Consider the following 12,011-nt stretch of genomic DNA (forward strand, 5'->3'; position numbering starts at 1 on the left):
GCTGTAGTGCCCTGTTCCTGCTCAGTGTACTGTTGCACCCTGTTCCTGGACAGTGTGCTGTTTCGCCCTGTTCCTGGTCAGTGTGCTGAAGCGCCCTGTTCCTGGTCAGTGTACGGAAGCACTCTGTTCCTGGTCAGTATGCTGTAGTGCCCTGGTCCTGGTCAGTGTGTTGAAGCGCCCTGTTCCTGCTCCATGTGCTATAGTGCCCTGTTCCTGCTCAGTGTGCTGTAGTGCCCTGTTCCTGCTCAGTGTGCTGTAGTGCCCTGTTCCTGGTCAGTGTGCTGTAGTGCCATGTTCCTGCTCAGTGTGCTGTTGTGTCCTGTTCCTGGTCAGTGTGCTGTAGTGCTCTGTTCCTGCTCAGTGTGCTGTTGCGCCCTATTCCTGGTCAGTGTGCTGAAGCGCCCTGTTCCTGCTCAGTGTGCTGTTGCGCCCCGTTCCTGGTCAGTGTGCTGATACGCCCTGTTCCTGCTCAGTATGCTGAAGCGCCCTGTTCCTGCTCAGTGTGCTGTTGTGCCTGTTCCTGGTCAGTGTGCTGTTGCGCCCTGTTCCTGGTCAGTGTGCTGTAGTGCCCTGTTCCTAGTCATTGTGCTGTTGTGCTCTGTTCCTGGTCAGTGTGCTGTAATTTCCTTTTCCTGCTCAGTGTACTGTTGCACCTTGTTCCTGGTCAGTGTGCTGTAGTGTCCTGTTCTTGGTCAATGTGTGTGTGTCAAAGCAGTTCATTCCTAGTACTTTGTTTTAGTTAATTTATACTATGAACACTGTGCAAGATTAAGAGTGCAGTGGTAATTACTGTTTCCGCTCAACTTTTGCTTTTTGTGAGCGTTGGGTAGCGCGCATATTACAAGTTGAAAGTAAATAATTTCAAATTCAAACCAGCCAATAGAATGAAAACTTTTTCTATTGGCTGATTTGAGTTTGAAATTGAAATAGGCCAATAGGAATGCAAGAGTACCTCGCATTCAAAATTCAGTGTGTGGCTGGTGAGCACATAAAAAGGACATCGGCGGCAGAAGATGGATCAAGATAGAAGACTGTCGACGGGATGAAGATAGAAGACCGCCGCCAGGATGAAGATTCAGCGCCACTGCCCAGATTCAGCGTTGGTGTGTACAAATTTGATGATAAAATAAAATTGGAATGTTGTTTAAAATGACATGCCCTATCTGATTAATGAAAGTTTTAATTTTGACTAGACTGTCCCGTTAAGGGAGAAATCCCAACCGCGGGCGAACGCCAGGTGACACATTTCTGCCAATGACAAAAACACAATATTTGACTTCAGTAACGACTGTCATGCATTTTACAGTCATTAAAAAATAATGTAGTTTTGGTGCACACAGCTAGCGCATCAGTGTGTCATCACATTGCACAATTATTTCCATGACAAACACAGTGCGTTTTCTTGCTAGTGACATTAGCTTATTGTTTGTAATTAGAATGTTGTGATTTGGAATTCCAGATACATGAAGATGATGTGTGTGTTGTTTAAAATGATACAGTTATTAGGTTATTGTTTCTAATGGGGATCTTGCAAATGTGTAAGTATTTTGCCTGCACAGCTGGCTATGGCATTACTTATTGCTTTATCACTATAACATATTGAATATGATTATTGCAATAATAATTTGGACATAAATGCTGTTATTTTAATGGAAAAAGTCTTTTAAAAAGCCAAGAAATGTAGAATCAAAAATTGATATTAATGCCAGAGCTTACGTGACATTCTTGTCAAACCGGAAATATTTTAGTCTTTAAGAGAATCATTATTGTACACGTTTGTGTATGTGTGTGTTTATTAGAGGTGCCAACTGTCTTCCACAAGAATACTGGGCAACCTTTAGGTTACTGGCCAGGTGGGTCAGTGGGGTCATACAATGTCCCCCCAAAGCTCTAACTTAGCCCAACATGTAAAATCCCAACATGTATATTTTTCACAAGTAAACAGTATTTTTTCTCCTTGGCTGCCAGTAATGCACAAAACAATAATATGATCTCTTTTGTCTGCCAGTAACACACAAAGCAATAATATTATCTTTTTTTGTCTGCCAGCAACACACAAAGCAATAATATTATCTCCTTTGTTTGCCAGTAACACACAAAGCAATAATATTATCTCTTTTGTCTGCCAGTAACACACAAAGCAATAATATTATCTATTTTGTCTGCCAGTAGCACACAAAGCAATAATATTATCTTGTTTGTCTGCCAGTAACACACAAAGCAATAATATTATCTATTTTGTCTGCCAGTAACACACAAAGCAATAATATTATCTCTTTTGTCTACCAGTAACACACAAAGCAATAATATGATCTATTTTATTTGCCAGTAACACACAAAGCAATAATATTATCTATTTTGTCTGCCAGTAACACACAAAGCAATAATATTATCTATTTTGTCTGCCAGTAACACACAAAGCAATAATATTATCTATTTTGTCTGCCAGTAACACACAAAGCAATAATATTATCTAGTGTGTCTGCCAGTAACACACAAAGCAATAATATTATCTATTTTGTCTGCCAGTAACACACAAAGCAATACTTGTATCACTTTTGTCTGCCAGTAAAACAAACAGTAGGGATTTGACCACTTTGACATCACCTCACTTCTTGAGGCATAGGAGTCATTTTCCATTCATCTAACACTCAGGGATTTAAAAAAAAAAAAAAGGGACCTTAAAGGACCAGTAAATACAGTAGATTTGCATAAACAACAAATGCATGATAAAAAGACAATGCAATAGCACTTAGTCTAAACTTCAAATGAGTAGTAGATTTTATTCTGACAATTTTCAGTTGTCTATTTCCACTCCCCCTGTACGTATAGTCTGTGAATTCTTGCACATGCTCAGTAGGAGCTGGTGACTCAAAAAGTGTAAATATAAAACACTGCACATTTTGTTAATGGAGGTAAATTGGAAAATTTAAAATTGCATTCTCTATCTAAATTATGAAAGTTTAATTTTGACTTGAGTGTCCCTTTAAGTCTTCAGTATTTCTGTGAAGATTTTTCTGGACAGCCTGTTGAAATACTGGACTGTTGTATGTATCTATATGTGTGTGTTTATCTGTGTGTATTTATAATGGTGTTTATGTATGTGTGTATTTATGATAGTGTTTATGTATGTGTGTGTGTGTGTGTGTGTTTATCTGTCTGTATTTATAATGGTGTTTATGTATGTATGTATGTGTTTGTGTGTGTGTGTATTTATAATAGTGTTTATGTATGTGTGTGTGTTTATCTGTCTACATATATAATGGTGTTTATGTATGTGTGTGTGTGTGTTTATCTGTGTGTATTTATAATAGTGTTTATGTATGTGTGTGTGTTTATCTGTCTGTATTTATAATGATGTTTATGTATGTGTGTGTGTTTATCTGTCTGTATTTATAATGGTGTTTATGTATGTATGTCTGTGTGTGTGTTTATCTGTGTGTATTTATAATGATGTTTATGTATGTATGTCTGTGTGTTTATGTGTATTTATAATGGTGTTTATGTATGTGTGTATTTATCTGTGTATATTTATAATGGTGTTTATGTGTGTGTGTTTATCTGTGTGTATTTATAATGGTGTTTATGTATGTGTGTGTGTGTGTGTGTTTATCTGTGTGTATTTATAATAGTGTTTATGTATGTGTGTGTGTGTGTGTTTATCTGTCTGTATTTATAATTGTGTTTATGTATGTATGTCTGTGTGTGTGTGTGTTTATGTGTATTTATAATGGTGTTTATGTATGTATGTCTGTGTGTGTGTTTATCTATGTGTATTTATAATGGTGTTTATGTATGTATGTCTGTGTGTGTGTTTATGTGTATTTATAATGGTGTTTATGTATGTGTGTATTTATCTGTGTATATTTATAATGGTGTTTATGTGTGTGTGTGTGTGTGTTTATCTGTGTGTATTTATAATGGTGTTTATGTATGTGTGTGTGTGTGTGTGTTTATCTGTGTGTATTTATAATGGTGTTTATGTATGTGTGTGTGTGTGTGTGTTTATCTGTGTGTATTTATAATGGTGTTTATGTGTGTGTGTGTGTGTGTGTTTATCTGTGTGTATTTATAATGGTGTTTATGTATGTATGTGTGTGTGTGCGTATTTATAATAGTGTTTATGTATGTGTGTGTGTGTTTATCTGTCTGCATATATAATGGTGTTTATGTATGTGTTTGTCTGTGTGTTTATCTGTCTGTATTTATAATGGTGTTTATGTATGTATGTATGTGTGTGTGTGTGTGTTTATCTGTCTGCATATATAATGGTGTTTATGTATGTGTTTGTGTGTGTGTTTATCTGTCTGCATATATAATGGTGTTTATGTATGTGTGTGTGTGTTTATCTGTCTGCATATATAATGGTGTTTATGTATGTGTGTGTGTGTTTATCTGTGTGTATTTATAATAGTGTTTATGTATGTGTGTGTGTTTATCTGTCTGTATTTATAATGGTGTTTATGTATGTATGTGTTTATCTGTCTGTATTTATAATGGTGTTTATGTATGTGTGTGTGTGTGTATTTATAATAGTGTTTATGTATGTGTGTGTGTGTTTATCTGTCTGCATATATAATGGTGTTTATGTATGTGTGTGTGTGTGTGTGTGTGTTTATCTGTCTGCATATATAATGGTGTTTATGTATGTGTGTGTGTGTTTATCTGTGTATATTTATAATAGTGTTTATGTATGTGTGTGTGTTTATCTGTCTGTATTTATAATGGTATTTATGTATGTATGTGTTTATCTGTCTGTATTTATAATGGTGTTTATGTATGTATGTCTGTGTGTGTGTTTATGTGTATTTATAATGGTGTTTATGTATGTATGTCTGTGTGTGTGTTTATCTATGTGTATTTATAATGGTGTTTATGTATGTGTGTATTTATCTGTGTATATTTATAATGGTGTTTGTGTGTGTGTGTGTGTGTTTATCTGTGTGTATTTATAATGGTGTTTATGTATGTGTGTGTGTGTTTGTATTTATAATGGTGTTTATGTATGTGTGTGTGTGTGTGTTTATCTATGTTTATTTATAATGGTGTTTATGTGATTGTGTGTGTGTGTTTATCTGTGTGTATTTATAATGGTGTTTATATATGTGTGTGTTTATCTGTGTGTATTTATAATGGTGTTTATGTCGGTGTGTGTTTGTATTTATAATGGTGTTTATGTATGTGTGTGCTTATCTGTGTGTATTTATAATGGTGTGGATTTATAAAGGTGTTTATGTATGTGTGTGTTTATTTGTGTGTATTTATAATGGTGTGTATTTATAAAGGTGTTTATCTGTGTGTAATAATAATGGTGTGTATTTATAAAGGTGTTTATGTATGTGTGTGTTTATCTGTGTGTATTTATAATGGTGTTTATGTATGTGTGTGTTTATTTGTGTGTATTTATAATGGTGTTTATGTATGTGTGTGTTTATTTGTGTGTATTTATAATTGTGTTTATGTATGTCTGCGTGTGTTTATCTGTGTGTATTTACAATGGTGTTTATGTATGTGTGTGTTTATCTGTGTGTATTTACAATGGTGTTTATGTATGTGTGTGTTTATCTGTGTGTATTTACAATGGTGTTTATGTATGTCTGTGTTTATCTGTGTGTATTTATAATGGTGTTTATGTATGTGTGTGTCTGTGTGTATTTATAATGGTGTTTATGTATGTATATGTGTGTGTGTGTGTTTATCTGTGTGTATTTATAATAGTGTTTATGTATGTGTGTGTGTGTGTGTGTGTTTATCTGTCTGTATTTATAATGGTGTTTATGTATGTATGTCTGTGTGTGTGTTTATCTATGTGTATTTATAATGGTGTTTATGTATGAATGTCTGTGTGTGTGTTTATCTATGTGTATTTATAATGGTGTTTATGTATGTGTGTATTTATCTGTGTATATTTATAATGGTGTTTATGTGTGTGTGTGTTTAGCTGTGTGTATTTATAATGGTGTTTATGTATGTGTGTGTGTGTGTGTGTTTATCTGTGTGTATTTATAATAGTGTTTATGTATGTGTGTGTCTGTGTTTGTCTGTATTTATAATGGTGTTTATGTATGTATGTGTGTGTGTGTGTGTGTGTGTGTGTGTGTGTGTGTGTGTGTGTATTTATAATAGTGTTTCTTCTGTTAAGTGTGATCAGTCCACGGGTCATCATTACTTCTGGGATATTACTCCTCCCCAACAGGAAGTGCAAGAGGATTCACCCAGCAGAGCTGCATATAGCTCCTCCCCTCTACGTCACTCCCAGTCATTCTCTTGCACCCAACGACTAGATAGGATGTGTGAGAGGACTATGGTGATTATACTTAGTTTTATATCTTCAATCAAAAGTTTGTTATTTTAAAATAGCACCGGAGTGTGTTATTACCTCTCTGGCAGAGTTTGAAGAAGAATCTACCAGAGTTTTGCTATGATTTTAGCCGGAGTAGTTAAGATCATATTGCTGTTCTCGGCCATCTGAGGAGTGAGGTAAACTTCAGATCAGGGGACAGCGGGCAGATGAATCTGCATAGAGGTATGTAGCAGTTTTTATTTTCTGACAATGGAATTGATGAGAAAATCCTGCCATACCGATATAATGTCATGTATGTATACTTTACACTTCAGTATTCTGGGGAATGGTACTTCACTAGAATTACACTGTAAGAAATACATAAAGCTGTTTAATAACTAGAGATTATGTTTAACGTTTTTGCTGGAATGTAAAATCGTTTTCATTTGCTGAGGTACTGTGTGAATAAATGTTTGGGCACTATTTTTCCACTTGGCAGTTGCTTAATCTGTTTTTCTGACAGTTTCTGTTCTCCCTCACTGCTGTGTGTGAGGGGGAGGGGCCGTTTTTTGGCGCTTTTTCTATGCATCAAATATTTCAGTCAGCAACTCATTGTATTCCCTGCATGATCCGGTTCATCTCTACAGAGCTCAGGGGTCTTCAAACTTATTTTGAGGGAGGTAATTTCTCTCAGCAGAGCTGTGAGAATTATAGTTTGACTGAGATAAAAAACGTTTATTCTGTAATTTGTTTCTTGCTTTCAGAATTTGTTATCTTTGCTAATGGGATTAAACCTTTGCTAAAGTTGTGTTGTTTACAAGGATTGAGGCTATAACTGTTTCAATTTATTAATTTTCAACTGTCATAGATCTTCTGTGCTTCTTAAAGGCACAGTACATTTTAATATTATTCTAATTGAATTGTATTTCCAAGTTGCAAGTTTATTTGCTAGTGTGTTAAACATGTCTGATTCAGAGGATGATACCTGTGTCATTTGTTGCAATGCCAAAGTGGAGCCCAATAGAAATTTATGTACTAACTGTATTGATGCTACTTTAAATAAAAGTAAATCTGTACAAATTGAACAAATTTCACCAAACAACGAGGGGAGAGTTATGCCGACTAACTCGCCTCACGTGTCAGTACCTACATCTCCCGCTCAGAGGGAGGTGCGTGATATTGTAGCGCCGAGTACATCTGGGCGGCCATTACAAATCACATTACAGGATATGGCTACTGTTATGACTGAGGTTTTGGCTAAATTACCAGAACTAAGAGGTAAGCGTGATCACTCTGGGGTGAGAACAGAGTGCGCTGATAATATTAGGGCCATGTCAGACACTGCGTCACAGGTGGCAGAACATGAGGACGGAGAACTTCATTCTGTGGGTGACGGTTCTGATCCAAACAGACTGGATTCAGATATTTCAAATTTTAAATTTAAACTGGAAAACCTCCGTGTATTACTAGGGGAGGTGTTAGCGGCTCTGAATGATTGTAACACAGTTGCAATACCAGAGAAAATGTGTAGGTTGGATAAATATTTTGCGGTACCGACGAGTACTGAGGTTTTTCCTATACCTAAGAGACTTACTGAAATTGTTACTAAGGAGTGGGATAGACCCGGTGTGCCGTTCTCACCCCCTCCGATATTTAGAAAAATGTTTCCAATAGACGCCACCACAAGGGACTTATGGCAAACGGTCCCTAAGGTGGAGGGAGCAGTTTCTACCTTAGCTAAGCGTACCACTATCCCGGTGGAGGATAGCTGTGCTTTTTCAGATCCAATGGATAAAAAGTTAGAGGGTTACCTTAAGAAAATGTTTGTTCAACAAGGTTTTATATTGCAACCCCTTGCATGCATTGCGCCGATCACGGCTGCAGCGGCATTCTGGATTGAGTCTCTGGAAGAGAACATTGGTTCAGCTACTCTGGACGACATTACGGACAGGCTTAGAGTCCTTAAACTAGCTAATTCATTCATTTCGGAGGCCGTAGTACATCTTACTAAACTTACGGCGAAGAATTCAGGATTCGCCATTCAGGCACGCAGGGCGCTGTGGCTAAAATCCTGGTCAGCTGATGTTACTTCTAAGTCTAAATTGCTTAATATACCTTTCAAAGGGCAGACCTTATTCGGGCCCGGGTTGAAAGAGATTATCGCTGACATTACAGGAGGTAAAGGCCATGCCCTGCCTCAGGACAAAGCCAAAGCCAAGACTAGACAGTCTAATTTTCGTTCCTTTCGTAATTTCAAAGCAGGAGCAGCATCAACTTCCTCTGCACCAAAACAGGAAGGAGCTGTTGCTCGCTACAGACAAGGCTGGAAACCTAACCAGTCCTGGAACAAGGGCAAGCAGACTAGGAAACCTGCTGCTGCCCCTAAAACAGCATGAATTGAGGGCCCCCGATCCGGGATCGGATCTAGTGGGGGGCAGACTTTCTCTCTTCGCCCAGGCTTGGGCAAGAGATGTTCAGGATCCCTGGGCGCTAGAGATAATATCTCAGGGATACCTTCTGGACTTCAAATACTCTCCTCCAAGAGAGAGATTTCATCTGTCAAGACTGTCAACAATCCAGACAAAGAAAGAGGCGTTTCTACGCTGCGTACAAGAGCTCTTGTTAATGGGAGTAATCCATCCAGTTCCACGATCGGAACAGGGACAGGGGTTTTACTCAAATCTGTTTGTGGTTCCCAAAAAAGAGGGAACTTTCAGACCAATCCTGGACTTAAAGATCCTAAACAAATTCCTAAGAGTTCCATCGTTCAAGATGGAGACTATTCGGACAATTTTACCTATGATCCAAGAGGGTCAATACATGACCACTGTAGATTTAAAAGATGCTTACCTTCACATACCGATTCACAAAGATCATTATCGGTACCTAAGGTTTGCCTTCCTAGACAGGCATTACCAGTTTGTGGCTCTTCCATTCGGATTGGCTACAGCTCCAAGAATCTTCACAAAGGTTCTGGGTGCTCTTCTGGCGGTACTAAGACCGCGGGGAATCTCGGTAGCTCCATACCTAGACGACATTCTGATACAAGCTTCAAGCTTTCAAACTGCCAAGTCTCATACAGAGTTAGTGCTGGCATTTCTAAGGTCACATGGATGGAAGGTGAACGAAAAGAAAAGTTCACTCGTTCCACTCACAAGAGTTCCCTTCCTGGGGACTCTTATAGATTCTGTAAAAATGAAGATTTACCTGACAGAGGACAGGCTAACAAGACTTCAAAGTGCTTGCCGCACCCTTCATTCCATTCAACACCCGTCAGTGGCTCAATGCATGGAGGTAATCGGCTTAATGGTAGCGGCAATGGACATAGTACCCTTTGCACGCTTACACCTCAGACCACTGCAACTGTGCATGCTAAGTCAGTGGAATGGGGATTACTCAGACTTATCCCCTTCTCTGAATCTGGATCAAGAGACCAGAAATTCTCTTCTATGGTGGCTTTCTCGGCCACATCTGTCCAGGGGGATGCCATTCAGCAGACCAGACTGGACAATTGTAACAACAGACGCCAGCCTTCTAGGTTGGGGTGCCGTCTGGAATTCTCTGAAGGCTCAGGGACAATGGAGTCAGGAGGAGAGTCTCCTGCCAATAAACATTCTGGAATTGAGAGCAGTTCTCAATGCCCTCCTGGCTTGGCCCCAGTTGACAACTCGGGGGTTCATCAGGTTTCAGTCGGACAACATCACGACTGTAGCTTACATCAACCATCAGGGAGGGACAAGAAGCTCCCTAGCTATGATGGAAGTATCAAAGATAATTTGCTGGGCAGAGTCTCACTCTTGCCACCTGTCAGCAATCCACATCCCGGGAGTGGAGAACTGGGAGGCGGATTTCTTAAGTCGTCAGACTTTTCATCCGGGGGAGTGGGAACTTCATCCGGAGGTCTTTGCCCAAATACTTCGACGTAGGGGCAAACCAGAGATAGATCTCATGGCGTCTCGACAGAACGCCAAGCTTCCTCGTTACGGGTCCAGATCCAGGGATCCAGGAGCAGTCCTGATAGATGCTCTGACAGCACCTTGGGACTTCAGGATGGCTTACGTGTTTCCACCCTTCCCGTTGCTTCCTCGATTGATTGCCAGAATCAAACAAGAGAGAGCATCAGTGATTCTAATAGCACCTGCGTGGCCACGCAGGACTTGGTATGCAGACCTGGTGGACATGTCATCCTGTCCACCTTGGTCTCTACCTCTGAAACAGGACCTTCTGATACAGGGTCCCTTCAAACATCAAAATCTAACTTCTCTGAAGCTGACTGCTTGGAAATTGAACGCTTGATTTTATCAAGACGTGGATTTTCTGAGTCAGTTATTGATACCTTAATACAGGCTAGGAAACCTGTTACCAGAAAGATTTACCATAAGATATGGCGTAAATACCTATATTGGTGTGAATCCAAAGGTTACTCTTGGAGTAAGGTTAGGATTCCTAGGATATTGTCTTTTCTACAAGAAGGTTTAGAAAAGGGTTTATCTGCTAGTTCATTAAAGGGACAGATCTCAGCTCTGTCCATTCTGTTACACAAACGTCTGTCAGAAGTTCCTGACGTCCAGGCTTTTTGTCAGGCTTTGGCCAGAATTAAGCCTGTGTTTAAAACTGTTGCTCCACCATGGAGTTTAAACCTTGTTCTTAATGTTTTACAGGGCGTTCCGTTTGAACCCCTTCATTCCATTGATATAAAGTTGTTATCTTGGAAAGTTCTATTTTTAATGGCTATTTCCTCGGCTCGAAGAGTCTCTGAATTATCAGCCTTACATTGTGATTCTCCTTATTTGATTTTTCATTCGGATAAGGTAGTCCTGCGTACTTAACCTGGGTTCTTACCTAAGGTAGTTACTAACAGGAATATCAATCAAGAGATTGTTGTTCCTTCTTTATGCCCAAATCCTTCTTCAAAGAAGGAACGTCTACTGCACAACCTGGATGTAGTCCGTGCTCTAAAATTTTACTTACAGGCAACTAAGGAATTTCGACAAACGTCTTCTCTGTTTGTCATTTACTCTGGGCAGAGGAGAGGTCAAAAAGCTTCCGCTACCTCTCTTTCTTTTTGGCTTCGTAGCATAATTCGTTTAGCTTATGAGACTGCTGGACAGCAGCCTCCTGAAAGAATTACAGCTCATTCTACTAGAGCTGTGGCTTCCACTTGGGCCTTCAAGAATGAGGCCTCTGTTGAACAGATTTGCAAGGCTGCAACTTGGTCTTCGCTTCATACTTTTTCCAAATTTTACAAATTTGACACTTTTGCTTCTTCGGAGGCTATTTTTGGGAGAAAGGTTCTTCAGGCAGTGGTTCCTTCTGTATAAAGAGCCTGCCTATCCCTCCCGTCATCCGTGTACTTTTGCTTTGGTATTGGTATCCCAGAAGTAATGATGACCCGTGGACTGATCACACTTAACAGAAGAAAACATAATTTATGCTTACCTGATAAATTCCTTTCTTCTGTAGTGTGATCAGTCCACGGCCCGCCCTGTTTTTAAGGCAGGTAAATATTTTTTAATTTATACTCCAGTCACCACTTCACCCTTGGCTTTTCCTTTCTCGTTGGTCCTTGGTCGAATGACTGGGAGTGACGTAGAGGGGAGGAGCTATATGCAGCTCTGCTGGGTGAATCCTCTTGCACTTCCTGTTGGGGAGGAGTAATATCCCAGAAGTAATGATGACCCGTGGACTGATCACACTACAGAAGAAAGGAATTTATCAGGTAAGCATA

The 12,011-nt window shown here is 39.2% G+C and overlaps 1 protein-coding gene across 3 annotated transcripts in view; it reads left to right on the forward strand.

The window, feature by feature from the left end:
• Nucleotides 1–12,011, forward strand: part of CHCHD6 (coiled-coil-helix-coiled-coil-helix domain containing 6) — a 717,658-nt gene that overhangs the window by 324,181 nt on the left and 381,466 nt on the right. The window lies entirely within an intron of this gene.

Source organism: Bombina bombina, chromosome 7, assembly GCF_027579735.1.
Source record: "Bombina bombina isolate aBomBom1 chromosome 7, aBomBom1.pri, whole genome shotgun sequence".
Taxonomy (NCBI): domain Eukaryota; kingdom Metazoa; phylum Chordata; class Amphibia; order Anura; family Bombinatoridae; genus Bombina; species Bombina bombina.